The sequence below is a fragment of the Euleptes europaea genome, chromosome 2 (genome assembly GCF_029931775.1).
Source record: "Euleptes europaea isolate rEulEur1 chromosome 2, rEulEur1.hap1, whole genome shotgun sequence".
NCBI classification, from domain to species: Eukaryota; Metazoa; Chordata; class Lepidosauria; order Squamata; family Sphaerodactylidae; genus Euleptes; species Euleptes europaea.
This window is the reverse complement of record NC_079313.1, coordinates 50524204-50544737: the sequence shown is the minus strand read 5'-3', so window position 1 is coordinate 50544737 and position 20534 is coordinate 50524204.

Genomic DNA, 20534 nt, shown 5'->3' with positions numbered 1-20534 from the left:
ATCTCATATCTCTTATTGTAGAATGTAAATGTTTTATGTACTTAGAAAATAGAATGAACAGCAGATGGGGAAGGGAAGCAGCAGTGGATGGACTGGGGAAACTGCAGTAAAACAGTATGAGAATGTGTCTGTGGAATTTAAAGTTTTGCACAATCAAGTATATGCAGACTGTTTGAATACAAACAAACAGCATGTTGACCATTTGACTGCTGATCATGACTTGTGGTCAGATCAAGAACTGAACCTGTGGAAGAAGAAGAGTTGGTTTTTATGTGCCGACTTTCTCTACCACTTAAGGGAAACTCAAACCGACTTACAATCACCTTCCCTTCCCCTCCCCACAACAGACAACCTGTGAGGTAGGTGGGGCTGAGAGAGCTCTAACAGAGCTGTTACTTGTCCAAGGTCACCCAGCTGGCTTCATGTGTAGGAGTGGGGAAACAAATCCAGTTCACCAGATTAGCCTCTGCCGCTCATGTGGAGGAGTGGGGAAACCCGGTTCTCCAGATCAGAGTCCACGTGGTTTGGAGTGGTGGACTCTATACCACTCTATACCACTATACCACGCTGGCTTGTGGATGACTGAGAATCCCTAGCAAAAAAGCACATGTGCTTAGGCATAGCACTATGTACAAATATGGACATTTACATAGTAAATGAAAATGACACACGAAGTCTGAAAAAGGGAAGTATGGAATATATATAGCTTGATCTCATTAGATCTCAGAAGCTAAGCAGGGTCGACCCTGGCAAGTATTTGGATGGGAGACCTCTAAGGAATACCAGGGATGTGATGTGAAGGTAGGCAACGCCAAACCACCTCTGAAGTTTCTGGCCTTGAAAGCCCCACCAAGGGTCGCCATAAGTCATATGTGACTTGATGGCAAAAAAAATGATAACCATGGACAGTGTTTTACCATATTTTGGTGAAATTTTGGTAGGACTGTACAAGGCCACAGAAAATTGTCTTGGGATCAGTTTCAGCATGCAAGTGGCATGACTGAGCCAGGACCTTGAATCACAAGAAGATAATGTGCTGCTGAAAAACTGCTCGACATGGCATTCCCCGTTGGACATCAAAAGAGCTTTGTTGAGAAATTCTGATGAGAGGGTTGACTCATTTGCAAGCCAGGAGTTCAATCAAATTAATTTTGGCTGATGATCAAGTTCATATCACAGTTTCTCAGCATTCCTAGTTTGAGGAGGCATCAAGTGCTATTAAAGATCTATATACGGTAATTAACATGTGATGCCACTTTCAAATGAGTAGGTCATTGTGTGATTCCATGACAAATGTGCATGTGTTAACTGGCCCTTACTGTGCCAACAGTGTTCAGTGTGTTAACAGTGATTTCCATAAGCTCTTTCTTGAATCTATCCAAAGAGACAGAGCCTGATTGGTCACAACAGAACAAGCTAATGACTACAAATCACTTAAGCAAAGGATTTTACCAATCCAACATACTTTAAAGCATCTATCACATTTTTCAAAAAAAATTTCATCTTATCTGGGGGCTGGACCTTCATCCAGCTGCAGCACAGCCCCCAAACTCTCCCAAGAAATAAATGGATGCAACCTTGGGTTGCCAGCTCCGGGTTGGGAAATACCTGGAGATTTTGGGGGTGGAGCCTGAGGAGAGCGGGGGGTTATTTATTTTATTTCTTTACACTTATAGCCTGCCCTCATTCCCAGCAAGCCAAGCTCAGAGCGGATTTGGAGAAGGAAGGGACTTCAGTGCCATAGAGTCCAATTGCCAAAGTGGTCGTTTTCTCCAGGGAAACTGATCTCTGTTGACTGGAGATCAGTTGTAATAGCAGGAGATCTCCAGCCACCACATGGAGGTTGGCAATCCTACTTGCAAGATGTAGAATATAAACACTACAGAGCATGCATTTTGTAAATCATTTTTTAAACCAGTCAGTTCTATGGCTTTATAGTTTGCATTTTCATTCCAATCAAGATAATTTTAAGTAATCACAAACACATACTCCAGTAATGATGGTTGTTTAATTAGGTCCAGATAAAATAGCTCCAATTCTGTTCCTGATCCACCTGTCAAAGCAAATCAATCTTTTACATGACTTATAAAAAAACAAATCAGACTAGCTGATGACTATTTGAATATTCAAGTAGACACACGGAAGATAAATCCAAACAGAACTTGTAACTGAACAAAAGCCTCGAACATGAACTCAAAAGATGAAGAGATCTTGTTGTGCCAGAAGCAGTTTTTTTTTAAAAAGATGGGGCCTGTACAAATATGAAAAAGACAGGGTGCGAAAAAGAAACAAAAACAAGGATAACAGGAAATGAACAAAATGGTGGCACAAGAAATAAGACCTAACGCTGATGGCAAGATTGCTATGATGCAATGTGAGAACGCAAACAGAAATGTTAAAGGTTTATTTTCGTATCCCCCAAGCCATGAATTTCAAACCAAAGGCTTCCTGTTGTGCAACCATGACTAGATTTGGGGGAAAAACACATGTAAACAAGTATTTATTTTAGGAAGAAGAAAAGGAGACCAGGTCCTATGAGGAAAGGCTGAAGGAGCTGGGTATGTTTAGTCTGCAGAGGAGAAGACTGAGAGGTGATATGATAACCATCTTCAAGTACTTGAAAGACTGTCATATAGAGGATGGTGCCAAGTTGTTTTCTGTTGCCCCAGAGGGTCGGACCAGAACCAAAAGGTTGAAATTAAATCAAAAGAGTTTTCATCTAGACATTAGGAAGAATTTTCTAACAGTTAGAGCAGTTCCTCAGTGGAATAGACTTCCACAGGAGGTGGTAAGCTCTCCTTCCCTGGAGGTTTTTAAGCAGAGGCTAGATGGCCATCTGTCAGCAATGCGGATTCTATGACCTTAGGCAGATCATGAGAGGGAGGGCATCTTGGCCATCTTCTGGGCATGGAGTCACTGGGGGTGTGGGGGGAGGTAGTTGTGAATTTCCTGCATTGTTCAGGGGGTTGGACTAGATGACCCTGGTGGTCCCTTCCAACTCTATGATTCTATGAAAAACCCACATAAAATCATACCAATAGTGGTAAAATGTTATACCCTTCCAACCAACCATTTACTTTCTAATTAGCTACAAGGTGAACACAGTTAGATGAAAATGGATAACTACTTTGAAAATATGGCCATGAACACTTGGCACTTCTGAAATTGCTAAACTGTTCAATTAAAAAGACGGTTAATGAGATACATTTAGATTTATTTTGAGGGGTCTAAGAAGGCTGCATTAGCGTGACTTTACAATAAGGATGTACCCCCGCAGCTCTTTACAGACATTCCATTTGGGCACCCCAACTCTGTATAACAAGTGTGCATACCTCCCATGATCATATCTAGGAAATTAATGTATTTGCTTAAATTATTTATAGAGGAGAAATCCACCATGTGCAATACAATGAACTTCATTGAAAGCCACACATTTTGCTTCATCGTTTTGAAAACCAATAGCCTGGGATACATAAGCCTCAGCCTAACAAGATATAATCTATTCTTCATTGACGTACCTATCCAACATATTTTATCAGTCCCTTCTTGTGAGGATCCCAGGGTGATGTATGTGGTTCTGCCCCTTTCCATTTTGCCCCCACAAAATCCCTGTGAAGTATGCTATGCTAAGAGAAAGAGACTTGCTCATGGTCACTCCGTCATTTTGGTTCTAAATACGTACACCTGCGGGGGAAAATTTACATAATGAGAAATTCGTGTTTTGAACAGGGCAGGCTTTCCTATTAGAGTAAATGGGGTACTGTCGCACCAGACAGCCATTCCCAATGCCCTTGTACCTGCCTGCTTAATTATCAGTAGTCTAGGAGGTGAAAGCCTGTCAGCCTTCTCCTTGGTCACTCTCTGTTTTATCTTTGTGGGACACTGCAGGCAAGACTCTCCCTGCAAAGACTCACATGCACAATCTCCCCCCCCACACAGAAAAAAGAAGGCTCTTAATGGGTGAAGATCATCCTTGCCTATGAATATTGGAGAAGGAAAAAACTTGGGGAAAAGTAAGGCAAGGCTAATAGCCCATCTCAGTGGAACACATTGGCAAACGTACACTGACTCAGAAGGGAGCGAAGGTCTTTGCAATGACTAAATTGTGCTGATGCCTGGGCTAGGTGGGTGGGTATGGCCTGGCCAAGCTAACTGGGCTGCTGCTGCAGATTTTGCTTCCTGCAGAATAAGCAAATCCTTTCTGCTTGGACAACAGTCCTTCTTCCATTGTAACTACCTTGTGGTGAGGAGAGGAAGAGAACTGTGGGCATTATTCAGTGTAGCTGGGTGCTTTCGCTGGCTTTTAGTGTTATTTTGCTCAGTCAGCCTGTGTAGCAATTTAGTATTGGTTTTTATTATTAGATCTGTCAGTGCATTAACTGCAGATTTACAGAGTAGGACATCAGTGCACAAATGCAAAGCCCGGATGTATGTTGTTTTATTTTCTATTTATTTTGCAGATTAGTAGTGTAGGATACCTCTGCTCCACCAGCTCCAATGGGAACTGGCCACTACTGCATTTATCCATTATTTAAACCAACAAAAAGTCTCATTCTTTGGTACCAACATGAGCATTATGACTCTAAGATCACTGCATCCATACAGTTTTCACTTCCCAGTTAGGACTGCCAGAATTATGTGTTCTTTCTACAAGTGGCATCAGGGTTTAAGTATGCTTGTGTCTCAACAATCCCTTTCCAATTGGGCATTACATGTTATTTTTTCCACAAACTCTTGGAATGGCTGAAAAACAGCACAGCAGCAAGTCAGCATCTTTCTCTACAATTAGATCAAATTGAAAGGGTGAAAAAGAAAATAGAAAATAGGTTATCTTTAAGTTACGATTGTGCCTGCCTTGCATTCTGGATTGTGCCCTTAATTGCTTGCTGGAGGTAAAATGTTATTCTTTGTGGTTATGATAGTATCTGAAATTAAGTCATCAGACACTCTGCTTTCACATACATGGGAGGCATAGCATGCCAAAGTCTAAGAGGGGATAACACAGGGATTGGACTGGGAGACTGAGGTTCAAATCCCTACTGTCCATGAAGCTCACTGGGTGATCATGGGCCAGTCACTCCTGCTCAGTTTCACCTATCTCATGGGGTTGTTTTGAAAATAAAATGGAGCAGCCAGGGACAGCGTGGCCATGGCGGCACCACAGCGCCTCCAAAGAGGTTTGGCTGCTGCAGCAAGGGGCAAAAAGGGCTTTTTAAATAATAAAATTTAGAATAAGGGGGGAAAGCCCCATTGAAAACAGTGATGCTGCACCAGCAAAAAGCTGCCGCAGCACCGCTTTTATTTAAGGGGGTATTCCCAGGCTGAAAGGGGTTAGGAAGCTGCTTAATAGCAGCTGCACCCCCAGAATGCCCCGGGAATGCCTCCTGGGATGCCGGTAGGAGGCCAAGCCAGTGTCAGAGGGCCATGCTGCCGTGGCCATCCAGGGGGGCTGGCGCACGTCGCACTAAGCCGGCGTCTGTCCCAGTGTGCACGGCACAAGTGTAGGGGTCATGTCAGCTCCTAAGGCGATTCAGCGCCCAGCCTCCGGAATGAACTGTCAATTAAGCTGCCCTGAACTCCTTGCAAGGAGACTGGGATACAAATTATATAAACAGGAAAGAATATTAATTTCAGTTAAATACTATAATGTGATTTTAAAGCCCTGTTGAAGCATGGAAAGCATTGTAGCTTGCTTATTAATAGTTTTTAAAGGGGGGTAGGAAGGAGAAGTACTAAGGATGCAGTGAATGTGCCCTTTTTAGTCTTTTGTTTTTTGTAGTCATTTATGCATGGGTACTTGAACTCACGTTCACCCCATGTGGCTCAGTTGTTCCTTCAAGTTCGGCATGATTTTTCCATCCATTAGACATGACCTCGCTGCAAACCCTCGCAATGTCTGGGTCTTCTGATGCCTCTGTTAACCCGACTGTTCTTTCTCCCCTGAACTCAGCCCGGCTAAAATCTCTGTGCAGAAGGCAAAGCACTGGATACAGAAGCTGGCTTTCTCTCACAGCCAAACACAAAGCAGCGTGTAAAGAGGCAGGGATTCAAATGCTTCCTTCTTCCTTGGAGCTCTTTCTGAGCAGAAGAAAGGCTTTTTAAAACTGAGGCTTGGATTTCTCCCCTCCCGCGCCCCCCCTTCTTTCAGATTACTCCATTTTTTGTTTTTTGTTCTTAAAATGCTTTTTTATGCGGCAATTGGGTTTGGGGGGGACATTTTCTCACACAGTGAGCACTGCGAAGTAAGCCCACTACAAAGGGGTGGGACTTGATTTGAGCTTGGAGACTGCTGGTGCAGAGATTCCCAATTGGAAAGTGTGGATCCAGCCAGCAACGAACCTCAGGTAAAACTCCCATGCATAAATGACCTATGTTATCATTGTGAGCCTTTTTATTTCACTCATTTGCTCTTCACTTTTCAGGCAAAACCTCTCGTCCTTTTTATTTAACTTTTTATTAATGCAATTTTGTAATAGCATGATAATACTAAAAAAATGATGTTACAAATGTGAAAGTAATGTTACAGCAAAGTGAAAAGTAATACTTATTCTCCCAGTCCAAACAACTGATTATGAACAATTGATTCATAATGTCATGGCAAAGAACAAAGAATACTGTAGTTAGAAGTAGAAGAAAAACAGGAGAAACCGTGATACACATCAAGTCTCTAAAAAGGGACAGGAGGTCAACAGGGAACACATTGTTATGCAATAGGATGTCAGTGATATGATCTAGATTGTGCACTAAAATGGAGTAAAAAAATCACAGCAATTTTTGATTAAACAGGTAGTGTGAACACAGTGGAAGGGACTCCCAATTTGAAAAAAAAACCACATTTATTTAATAACCCTTTGGTCATTTATACGTGGTTGCTTTACCCTCCTTTATTCCCTGTTTCAGCCAGGATCAAATTTTTCAGTATGCATGTTACCTCATTCCTTGGAAGATCAACACTGTTTCAATGCAAAATGAACCCGGCTTTTCCCATTCCTCTTCTGGCCCGAATTGAATAGTTCATCCTGGCTCATTCCGGAGACATAGAGCAGGCATACTCTGTTCTCAGGTTGAGCTTCACCCCACCCTTTTCCAAACCCCTCTTCAAGGCAGCATGCACATAGCCAAACAGGAGGAGCACAGAAGATTGGCTTCTCTCACAGCCAATCACGAAGCAGTGTGTAAAGAGACAGGGATTCAAGTGCTTCCTGCTACCTCGGAGCTCTTTCTGAGCAAAAAAAAAAAAAGGCTTTTTTAAAACGAGCCCCCCCCCTTCTTTTGTAATGCCCAGATATAAGGGCTGGTTTAGAACACTATGTATTCATATGCACACACATGGAAGCTTTGGGAAGTTGGCATCAGGGAGCCATGAACCAACAAATCATGCTCTCTGTGCTTGGTACGGCCTTTCACCAGTAGAAAGCTCTGAACTACCTTCATCCTTAGGAATGTGTTTTCTAGTTACTAAGATCACAAGACCTAGAACTTGCTTAGAGACAGACTTTGGCCAATATCTATAGGTTATGCTAAATAGAGTGAAGTATACACTTAATGTGCATTGGTGCTTTTGTGTATCAATCTGCTTGTCAGCAGCCATGGGCCTGCCCCATGTGAATGCATAAATGATACTGACTTTCCTTTGTTTCTCGGGTGAGTAACTCTGCATCTTATTTGTGGGTTATTTCACCCCCAGGTCTGTGTTTAGCTAAATAAAGAACTGTTGCTCTTTTTAACCTCCTCCTAGTTGTCTTCATTGGACAACATGGCACTTCACTTTCAGATTGCTCCGTTTTTTGTTCTTAAAATGCTTTTTGATGCAGCAGTTGGGTCTGGGGGGGAAGGAAATCTTCTCTCAGGGTGAGTACTGCGAAGTCAGCCAATTACAGAGCAGCATTTCAAGGGGTGGGACTTGATTTCAGCTTGAGAGATTGCTTTTCTGTATTCATGCCTCCATTAGCACACAGTTTCGTCCCTGATCATTCCAGCCAATGCATACAGTTTCACCCAACCCAGGCTACTTTGATCCTGGCTGAAATGGGGAATAAAGGAGGTTAAAACGACCATGCATAAATGACCTTTGTTTCAGTGATCATTCAGACTGAACAGAAACAAAATGGTCTACCACTTTAAAGGAGGAAATCCACACTTTCTTCTGCTCATATTTCTCTGCCCCCCTCCCCATCTTTTGGCAGAGCACTTGCCAAGGAAAGGGAATATTTTTGGATATCTTTCCTTTAAAGGGGCAGTTGCATGCATCCCCTTTTATGGGCAAAGTCCTTGCCCTGAGAGGGGAGAGATATATTGATCCCACTGAGAAAATGTGCAGCAGAATGCACAACATGACTCTTTCCTCTTGCCAAAAGAGGAGGGGGGATCCTGTTGTGCATGGCTGGGCAGAAAAATAATTTTTCAGCAGGGTTGGCATGCCTTTCAGCAGGAGCTTTATCTGTTCCAAAATCACAGCTTCTGCACCAAAAATCAAAACTCACAAAAAAAAATTTGGTACAGCAATCCTTCACCCAGGCAACATATTTTGTTTTGATGGCATTAACTCAAGAAGACTGACTCAAATAGAGGAAGGTTAATGGAAGTTTTCCAGCATGATTACAAGAGCCACGGTGGAGCAAAGGGGCAAGAGAAATGGCAGCTTTAACAATTAAACTCCCAACACCTTCCTGTTCATTCCTATTGCCATAATGCAGTGAAGTGCCACTGTTAATCACATCACTCACAACTTCTTATGTACCTCTTCTGGGATGTATTTCAGACTGTCTTTTTAAAAAACCTTTAGTAGAAACCCCCTTATTTTTTTCAGGAAAATTGAGTAAATGTCTATTTTGGTTTATCATCTTATTTAGAAATCATTTCAGCATGTCTTTAAAAAATTTTGAGAGAAGACTTTTTTAACTTGGTAATGAGACACACATTAAAAATAACTCCTTTTCCTGCTCATTTCTCTTTAACTGTCACAATGTGACAAATGACATAGGGAAGATGTGACTAGATGGCAATTATAGGGTCTGTCCGATGTACCTCAGTTTTACCTCAGTGTATGACAAAAATATATCCTGTGTGACCTTTGGATCCATCATGTTTTCTTGCTTCCATAAGGTATGGATTTTTATTTCTCTTTGGTTGAATGCAGACATTTACCAAGAGGTTACTTACTATGATGACAATATGCATACAACACCTTTTGGAGCTGTTTATTTGTAGTCTTGCCCTGCTTAGTGAAGATACATTCACCACTTATTTTTTCTGGATTTTTAATTGGATGCTGGTGTGTGATAAAATTCTCCCCACTCATTTTATTTTAAGGGTGTCCATATCGTATAAGGGTGTTGGTACATGTTCTATGTACAACATAGATTAAAGTGATTTAAGTGTAGGGTTACCTTTGTCTTTGTTGGTTACTCATCCAGGGGGAAATTGTTAAAAAGTATACATGTGCAATTCAGTTTCACGATATGGAAGGCTTAACTTAGAATGTTACAAGCAGGTGCAAGCTCTTGTGAGGAGTGTCTCATTTTCCCTCCCCCACTATTTCCATTTTCCCCTCCCTGAAAGGCCCCATAGCCTCTCGCCCTTGCCTGTTTCCTTCTCTCCTTCCCACCCACCAGCCAATCTATCTTCATCCTGCACCCGTCTTCGGTTTTCCCTCTTTCCCTACCCTGGCCACCTATCCCTGGGAAAGATCTGCCAAGTTGCACAGTGCTAGCCACCAGGGCAGGCCCACTTGTGCAGTGGGGAACTATCAAGGACTTGTGAGGGGCACCCCAGTTCCCCTTGTATCCTTTTCCCCACAATATTTCTTCTTTCCCTCCTTCTGGCAGCCCCCATATTCTCATTATTCCCGGCTTCATTCTCTCCTTCCCACCCACCAACCTACCTTTTCTCTGCTCACATCTTCAGCTATATTTCTTTCATTTATACCCCAGCTTGCTCCACAATGGGGGCCCAAAGTAGCATCTAACCACTACACAACACTAGCTTTCATGTGGTGGCCACTGTTAAATGGTACTGAGCAGTGAGTAGTGAGATACTCATGTGGTATCAAGTTGCCTGGTGGTTGCTTCGGGGCCTGGCTCTGATTAATCTTCCCTCAAAGACCAAAACAGCCCTGCAAAGCCCCCTGCTCCCTCCCCCTGCCTTTTACTGATAGAAACCAAGGCTTGAAGGCCTTGTTGTGTTTGCCTAGCAACTCCCACAATGGACACTGCAGACTACATCTGTTTCTTAAAGGTACAGACACTGCTTCTATTATTTTGAGGGGTTTTAACCCCAGTGTTATTGGTTTTTTACTTTCAGATTTTTCTGCAAACCCAGGGCTTTTCTCAGGTTTGTAGAAAGATCTGTCTTGTCTGTTCATGGTTTCAGACTCTGGATTTAAGTATCCACAGATTTGGCCATGTTGAGAATCAGATGCAGTGATATTAGGACAGAATTTTTCAGGCAAAAATTCCAAAGCATTTTTATTCATGTATAAACTGAGACTCCAAGAATTGTTTCATATTATGGTATATGTACACACACACACACACACACACACACAATAAAGTGAGTGTAGCATCATCATTTTAGGTATTTTGAAGAATGCTTTTTGTACAGGGTACATCAATGCACAGCTCATAAGGTATATCTGACTATTTATAAATGCCAGATGCTGAGGGTCCATCAAGGCATCAAGGAATCTTAATACTGCACTGTTACATCAGTTTCACATGGGCTATGATGACTTCCTAATCTTAACCATCGCTGTGTCCTTCCTGGATTGTGTGGAAATTGCAAAAAAAAAAACCACTTTTGCTTTTCCATCCAAGCAAACGGGGCAGCACCATAATCTCGAAGTATCCTGTTGAGGAACTGTGCTTTTATTTATAGTTCTAAATACGGGTTTAGGTAGTGAGAGACCACATTTATTAAATAAGTAGGTAAAGACCCATCATTTTGATAGTCCAGGAAGGGATAGAAATTCCTTTCCTCATCCCACTCTGTTCCTTCTGCTTTGCTGCTCGTCAGTGCTTCAGGAAAAAAGTGGCCTGAGACTAAACCTTCGTTTCTTAACTGTCCTCCTATTCTCTGTGTTGTCTCCATCCCTCTTCCCCATCCTCAGCCTACCACTTATATTTTAGATGGGAGCATGGAAGTGTATCACACAAACCCTTCCTTGCAATTCTTGAGCTGCTTTGAAAAGGAGAAGGAGGGATGTAGCTCCCATCATAGTGAGCCTGTCAAAACGGCTCAGCCATCTAATATCAGAGGCAATGGAAGGTTTTATCATAATTGCACTTGTAGCCAAATGTAGCATTTTAATTTCCACCAAAGTAATAAATGGTGGCCATTCAGTTTTATCTGCAACGGTATAGGTATGATGTCAGGGACACCACAGGAGTGCAGGATAAGTCTGTCCTTTGTCACCGAGGATCCTGGTATCTGGAGTGAGAGGCAGGTTTTATGTCCCAGCTTGTAGCTCCATGGGACGAAAAAAAATTCCTATCTGTATAGAGCCTCCCTGCCTTCTGTTTCTTGGGCACACCACAGTATGACAGAAGCATGGGAACTATCTTTTATATAACCAGAAAATGCTTGGAATGTACATAGTACTTTTCTTCTAGTTTCCGTATCTTCCTATAACCAAACAGACCAGCCTTATTATTCCTATATTACAGATCATGGGTTAGTCAGTGACCCATTGGTGCAAGGATCACAGATATTTGCTGCATTCTTCTCCCCCCTTCCACCAGCAGTCTTTTTCAGTGGCTATTAGTCCATGTGGGACCCATGACCCCAGGAATCAACTTTCCCTGGGCCAGGAGGGCCTGCTGGGGAGAGGGGAACTTGGCAAAGATCAACAACTGTCAATGCCTTCTGCTGATGGTTCACGGGATCCAATCCCATAGGCCGAATGCTAAGGAACAAACCATAAGTGCTTCCAGGGATCCATCTTTGGATCTGTGGATGTTTAATTAAGCTGCAAAAATCAGCCAGGGGGGAATAAGGATCAGAACCACAGGGCCAAGGAAGTGGCACACTCTCTCTATGCCATTTCCCAATTGACAACACCCTCCACTTTATTTGTTTAATAAATGTGTGTGGGGGAGACAATACAGGAACCAGTCATCTTTCTTCTTGGGACTGAAACAACCAAACTACAGAATGCAAACATCACATGTGGTTTGGCTCTAAAAGTTAGTAGCAAGAGATAAGCAACCCAATGAATCCAAATCTGAAATGGACTGCCTGGGTCAACTTCGTAACAGCTGTGATTTACCTCACTATAGGCAATGCCCAGAAAAGTATCTGTATTTTTAATATAGCAAAAATACAAAGGGACATACAATTAACCAAGACAGACTGAAATGTGGAAATAGTGTAATTTACCCCAAAATTAATCCCCTAGTATGAATGTAGTTCAATGTTGAATACATTTACCAGCTCTTATACTTTTAATGATGCTAAGTTTGTAATGCTGAATTAGAGAAAGGTTAATTAAAGGTTTCAGTCTCACTTTCTATGACCATGACCCAACAAAGGGCCAAAGGCAATTAAAAAAAATCAAACTTTTATTTATTCCTATTGCTAGATACATAGAAATGCCACCATTAATTATCTCTCTGATTACTAAGAACTTGTATCCCTCTGATGATGCAAGATGGTAGTTATGGCAATGAGGTGCTACTAAAAATTCTCTGTAAGACTTAATTAGGTCATTTGTTTAATATATGAGTTTCTTTCCTTTAAAGTTAGGAAGAGGGTTTTTTTTTTTACCTGTCATGAGCACATCCTTGCTCTTCTAAATTAAGCGTTTCAGAGCACTGTTTGCTTTCGAGGCCTTCACTTCCTTCCTCAAGTAGGTGTTTGTGGATTGGATAGGCCTGATGAGCATAGCAAGACAATTTTCTGTTTCTAGTGCAAAGAAAATTGTGATTACTTACCAATAGCTTTCAGGCAGTCACACAAAAATTGGGGAAGGAAAGCAAACTGAGAGTCCAATGGCTAAACTCCCACTGCTGGCATCTCTCTCTCTCTCTCTCAACCTTTCCTGTCTAACTTCAGTGGAATTTCCATTTGCTAGAATGGCTACTGAAAGGGACATTAAGATCTGCTCCAATTCTACAGTTGCCCATTGTTCTGACATTTTCTTTTGGGTAGCTGGTCACTGGCCCAAAGCTGGCCATTTGAATTTTTCTTACTATTATTTTTGCTGAGCTAGGGCTGCTAGGCTGTACTGTACCCCACAACCAGCGAGAGCTTTAGGGGGGCAAGGGCATGAGGTGCTGTTGTCTATGCCATTATGTCACTTCTGGGGTTTCCATAGAAACCACTGAGTTTCCAGCAATTCCTTCAGCTACACGACTTAACTTCCTAGTTTTCCCAAGAAGCAATGTTGCAGCAGAGCCAATGATGCCTTTTTTTCCAAAATTTTCTCTCACCACTGCTCCTGACAGTCCTATGCTGTGTGATTGGGGGAATCACAGTTCACTGGTAAATATTTGTTTCTGGTGTAACAATAAGGCCCATGTAGGGAGCAGTCAGATTCCAAATCCAACTGGGTGATGTGGTAGATGAAGGTACGTGGTTTACTGCTTGCCCTCTAATATCATGTTAACAGCATGTCTCATTCCAGGGACAGACAGAATAGATACCTTATCTTAGTGCCAGGAGGACTTTGGCTCCTGGCCTGACACAAGACTATGGGCTATTCCGCATTCACATTTACTCCTGATTATCTTGGCAGTTGATCCGCTAGCATTTAAATTGGCTTGGGAAAATTGTTCCTCATGCATGCCTTTTCTTCTGAATCCTTTCTGCTGTGGAGTTGGTATCAAACACTATAGAGATAATCAACATGGACACGCTCCCCTTCTCACTTTCCTAGCAAAAATCATCCATCAAGGCAACCAAGGCCATTTGCATCCCACAGCTAGGCATGAATCCAGATTGAATGGGTCTAGATAACCCATCTCATCCAAAACTGCATGAAACTGCATGGCCCCTGCCCATGCAAGCAACTTACCCCAAAGTGGAATGTTGGCCACCAGGCAGTAGTTGTTCAGGTCACTGGTGTCCAGGGATGTCTTCTTCAGGTGGGGTTGCACATTCACCTCTTTCAAGGTGGTTGGAACTCCCATAGGTAGGTTTTCATTACTTCCCAGTCCCTTATGAGGAATTATCAGTTTGTGGCAGTGTTATGAACTTACTTCACACAGGCACAGTAGCCCCTGAGTGAATTTGAGGTGTACTCATTTAGGATTAGAGATGCTCAAGCACCTGATATTTTCCTTCGTAGTCTGCTTGCCAGTAGCAAGCAAGAGGCCAATTCCTTGATGGGCTTTGTGGCCCCATCTGAGGCCTGTAGCAGGGTTTGGACCATCAGCATTTCCCCCGCAACTTGCCATCTCCACAGACCCACCACTGCAGTGGGGGTGGGGGAGGTATGGTGGAACAAGAAGTGAGAAGGAAACTGCTGAGCTGGCATTGATGAAGCCTAAGTGGTAAGAAACTACAGCCCTACAGCTATGGTTTAAATTTGAGGGAAATGTAACCCAACAAGTTCCTAACAGGCCCTTATTGAAGCTAGTAGTGTCTCTAAAATGGCTGAACAATAAACCTTCCAAGAGAGTCTGCTAGACTCAATAAATCCACCAAAACCTTATGCAGACCAGAGAACACAAGAAGACACAAAACTGCCAGAAGAAACTTCTCTCTGAAGGCAAAAATGAGAACGATGGTGACAACAACAAAGCAGGTCCCACGCGAACAATCAATGAAATCACCCCCTCCTTTCAGGTGAAAGCCAGTAATGGGGCAGTGAAACCCTCCAGATTAAAAAAGTGGAACTCTGAAACAGCAAGCAGTGGCGAAATGGAAGCAGATCCTCCCCCAAAAAACAATAAAATAACCCTTCAAACTAGCAAATCCTCCCCCACCAACCAACAGGCCAAGGCCTGCTGGCTTCTAGCAAAATTTAGAAAATAAACCCCAAATACAACAACTTGTTTAAAAGGAAAACGATGATATCTCAAATCCTTCGATGTCTTCTCCTCCAGGCAGCAGGCAGGAAGGAATACACTCCTAGCAGCAGGTTGTAATCCAGCAGGTCAGGATGAGACACCAGGACGCGGAGGGAGAATCAGGCAGCTGGAGCTAAAGCCAAGCTTTGCCAACAAACTCTCTCAAATTTCTGTGAGTAATGGCCTGGTCTGGGAACCAGACCTGCTTTTATAGTCTTTGACCAAGCACAGAAAAGTTTGAAAATAATTCCTGCTAAAAAAAACCCTTCTGTGATAGGTGAAAGAACACTGTTCTTCCTTACCTGGGTTCCTATTGGCTACAGAGAATTCCTGGCCCTCCTCCCTCCCCCTCTCTAGGTTGTTCTCTGTTGCAGTCCAGGTAGACTGCACCAGCTGGCTTTGCAGCAATGCAAAATGCATTGCTGCCAGGAATTGTCTATTTGGCTTCAGACAGATTCCCAGGTTTTGGTATTTGGTCTACCCGAAACCCGAATATTGCCAGAATGGCTAATTTCGGGTTTATTTTAGATTCAGGTATATCAATATGTGCAAACCTACCAGCCACCATCTGGAGGTTGGCAACCATACTCATGGGAGGTCATGGCAGTTGAATTCAGTTGCTCACCTGCTTAACCTGCCAGCTGTAAAGTTCATGACATCCCTGTTCAGGATAGAAGCAACCAACAACGCAGCACTGCTGGTAGGGGTGTGCATTTGGGTATTTCTGAACTCAAATTATATCCAAAATTTGCTGTTTCATTTCAGCTCAGGGGTATCTGAAACGGTAAACGGCATTCCTGAAATTTAAAGATTCCTGAAATTTAAAGATTCCTGAAATTTATCTCAAACTTTCAGATTTTTTTCCTGGTTGTTTTGGTTTCCATTGGAATCAAGGGGGGGAATACACCTGGCAGGCAAGTTTGGACACCAGACCCATTGAAAACACTTTATTTCATTTTCTTGGGAAGTTGGAGATAGGAAGAACTGGGTGGTCCAGCATCAAGTTTACAATGACCATTACTGTGCATTATGCAAATATACTTATCTTTGTAAGCCAATTACATAGTAACCAAAAAGCAATAAAATGCAGCCACCCATCATGATTTCCAAACATATGAAAATAACTTCAGATGGTCATGATTTGCACATAATAGGAACTGTAGTATTGTGTGCTTTTTGTATTTGTGCATGCTATTTGTGTCCACAGGGAGGAAAGGTGGCATGGTATAGCCTGATCTTGTCAGACCTCGGAAATGAAGAAGAGTTAGTACTTGGAAGAGAGACCACCAAGGAAGACTCTGCAGGGGAAGGCAGTGGCAAACCAGATCTGCTTCTCACTCACCTTGAAATACCCTTCATGGGGTTACCAGAAGTCAGCTGAGACTTGACAGCTCTTTACACACCCATTCATGTCCACAGCAAGCACTTATACTTCTTTGTGCCTGCATTGGGAGTATCTTCATTTCCCCCAGGAGGGTGATGGCAAATTTTAACTCTGATAGTAATACTCACCTGTTCACCTCACCTGTGATTTCTGAATACACACATACTGTTAATATTTGAAGCTGTTGCCAATTTTTATAACATGAAATTTCTCTTTGGAGAATCACAAATAATTTGATGTTTGTTTTTTTTAAATGATAAAATATATGTAGCTAAATGGATTACGTTGGCATGTGTTTCAGATTAATCAATGGATGCTTTCCCCAGTCTATGGTTGTATTGCTATGAACAGAATTTGCCTCTGTGCATCTATAAATTAATGTATGTAACGGCTGCTGAATATTCTGCACTATTCATGTAGTTAAAATTAACTTCTTATGGTAATTGCTTATCAGTTTCATAAGCATAATTTCCATGATTCCAACCTGCATTCTTAGGACCCGCTACCTTTCCATATAGAACTTTGTATTTTTCACCAGTTTTTACTGTTTAAAATGTATATGTATGTATTCGACCAAGCCTCAGATTAGAAATACAGTATAAATAGTTGCATCTGCTTTAACTTGACTTGATTATACTTAAATATAAAATATAAATTACCATTGAATCTGTTTTTGTCTTATTCATTGTATTGTAGATTGTGTATTATAGAGTACCTTTCCCTTTACTTATGTTAAAAGGGATGCCAGTCTTAGAAGACCAACCCTAGGAACTAGAACTTACAGCCTGTTGATGAGGAGATATGGAAATAAAGATAAAATTATATAGTGATTTTATGGGTCTTTTTTTTTTAAGCCTGATGGAAATATAGGTTGTCGAAGGCTTTCACGGTCAGAGTTCATTGGTTCTTGTAGGTTATCTGGGCTGTGTAACGGTGGTCTTGGTATTTTCTTTCCTGACGTTTCGCCAGCAGCTGTGGCAGGCATCTTCAGAGGAGTAACACTGAAGGAGTGTCTTTCAGTGTTACTCCTCTGAAGATGCCTACCACAGCTGCGGGCGAAACATCAGGAAAGAAAATACCAAGACCACGGTTACACAGCCCGGATAACCTACAAGAACCAATGAAATATAGGTTGTTTGACCAAAAAAACATCAATTTTATTTGTAGAATGTTTTTCATATATATAATTGTTTGTTGCCAGTTTTATTAGGTATATATTAAATAATAATGTGATATTTACAATGGCTATACTCCAAGGAACACTTAAGCCTATTGACTTCATTTACCTTGAACTCACTTAGCTCAATTGGATTGTGGCCTGAGTCTTTTTCGTGCTATACAGTGTTCCAAGCACAGGCCTGGTTCCAAAGAACTGTGAAACTCCTTCCACACACCCAACTGGGTGATGCTTTGTACATTTAAACATTGTTACTCTGTTTTTGGCACAAATGCCCCCCAATCAGCTGAAATGTATACCAGCATGATAACACAGGCAGATAAAATGGTATACCTTTTAAAATAAGGTAAATTAATTAAAATCTTATACCACTAGGATTACCATATGCCCAGTTATGGAGGGCAATTGCCTGCTAATTAACCAAGCTGCCCACCGCCCCTTGCAGGTAGCAGCAGGCAAGCTGAGGGAGGGCTGCAATCCTTGCATGAAGTGTGCATGCGGCAAAATGGTGTCACTTTACCCCAGAAGCACCGACATCGCAATGGGGATGCTCTACCACTTCCCCCCCCCCAAAAAAAAACCTCTATGTTTCCACAGAGTTTTTGGAGGAATGTGACGTCATTGCACCAGAAGTGACTTCGAAGTGACATCATTGTGCCATATGCACTTTATGTGCATGGAACACCCCACCACCACCCCGGCCCAGTGAAGCTCCCACCAGTGATATGGGGGAACATAGCAACCCTATATACAGCAGTAACTGAAAATCAATCCCTCAACAAAGCCATCCTCAGTCTGATTTAGACTTGCAGCAAACTGAGATGGTAGAATGGGCTGTGCCACTTCAGACTGCATGGGGAAAAAATCATATTCTGAATGCTCCTTCATGTAAAAACCAGAGGTTGAGAGAGGCCTGGGCCACTTCCACCACTGATGGAGGAGGATATTAATTCATAGTGTGCACTACAGGTGGTGTGGCCTGGTAATGGGACATGTTTAAAGTTGTATGATGAATGTCTTGTCAGTGTATCTCTGCAACGGTATAACCTCATTTTAAGATAACATCAAAAGTCTAAATTTGAAGCTCTCTGTCAATGTGAGGCCTGAGCCAAATGCCCCCCCCCCCACGATCGGCCCTAGTAAAAACTGCATGATTAGGGTTGCCATCCTCCAGGTACTATCTGGAGATCTCCTGCTGCTACAGCTGATCTCCTGCCATAGAGATCAGTTCACCTGGAGAAAATGGCTGTTTGGCAATTGGACTCTATGGCATTAAAGTCCCTTCCCTCCCCAAACCCTGCCCTCCTCAGGCTCCACCCCAAAAATCTGCAGGTATTTCCCAGCCTGGAGCTGGCAACCCTATGCATGATCTTTAAAAAAAAAACACACACCAGGAAGAAATGTTCTAGCCAAGCTCTTTTAGTTTCCAGTTATATGGAATGATTGTGAGAGAAATATGAAAAACACAATTCCTCACCTTTAGTTTGAGTAGCTCTACCACTCCAGCATTCTGCCACACCATTACCCCTTCATTATGCTGCATATGACAACCTAGTTTAAACTAACCCCAAAATACCTGGTTAAACAAAAAAAAATTTTTTAATTTGTTTGTTTTTTACATCTTGTCTAAAAACTGTTGGGAAAGGTTACTCTTCGTGCTTCATGTGAGAAAGGCATTCCACACTCAAGGAATGCTTTGTATTTCTCCAGAGGCAGGTCTCTCCCTCCATCTCCCTATGCTACAAGGAACTTTTTGAAAGTAAAGGGAATTTCAGAAACTGTTGTGAGATAGCTGTAGGATCTGCCTTTCAAATAAAAGAACCAAAACAATCCCGCAGGGAGTGTTCACGTCCTTGGGCACCCCTCAAATAGCTCGAACCTGGAGACTACTTTTTTCTAACCCATAGACACACAAATCAAATTGTATCTCAGTGACTCTGTGGGAGACTATATGAAAATGGAAAAAAAGTTATGACTTTGAAGTAATGATAGCTCCCCCGGTAAACAATTCCCTGGTTATAGCTGCTGCAATATTAATTTTAATAACAACATACAATCCCTGTTCCTTCACGGAGGTTTACATTTCTTTAAACTTTTTTTTTTCACTCGTAGAAGAGGAGAAAATGAAGATATATTAATAAACACAATTAAACAGGTTAAGGCAACAATACAGTGCTGGTCATCCAGGAGCCTTGTGCTAATTTTAATTAGCTGCTTTCTCTTTCTTTCAAATGCAATTAAAGGGGCTTAGTTGTGCTCAGCGATGCAAACCGCCTTATTTAATCACTAACGTTATTTCCCTGAACTATTAATGATTTTCAAAATGCTTGTTTATGCAGAATTAGAACAGTAATTATCTTACCAGTTAATTTTGTACCTTCACATTTCACACCTAGCTCCAAACGTCATTCATTTACCACAGTCATTCTGTCAAAACAAAGAAAAGCTTGTTCTAAATGCACTGCAGAATGCCAAACTGAAAGCCAAGTTTTGTAACACTAATAAAGTAGCTCCCAAGTGAAACAGGTGTAGTAATTTAGAGCCTTCCTGTCTCAAGCTTGCACGTACATGCTGTGTCTTTTCTTTATTAACTTTAAAATGAGAGCATGGTGTGCAAAATAAGCTATTTAATTCAGACTTGTGGAGCAGAATATAATCTTTAATTTAAACTAGAGCTGTAAAAAAAAAAAGGTCTTTAATTTTAACTGGCATGTGCATGTGAATTTGAATTAATAATCCAGAAAATTGAAACTGTTTTGCTGCTGTTGCCGGATATTCACTGTTCTTCACATGCCCTTAGCTTCACTCACTCTATTTCACACACTCTCTATCTGCCTCCCTCCTTCCCACAAGCTCAGGCTGGTGCTTTTCTGATTATTATTATTATATAATGATGTCACTGTGTTTTATGCAAAGAAATAATGTTGTTAAAAGGGAATGTCTCAGATGATTGGATTTCCTTTAT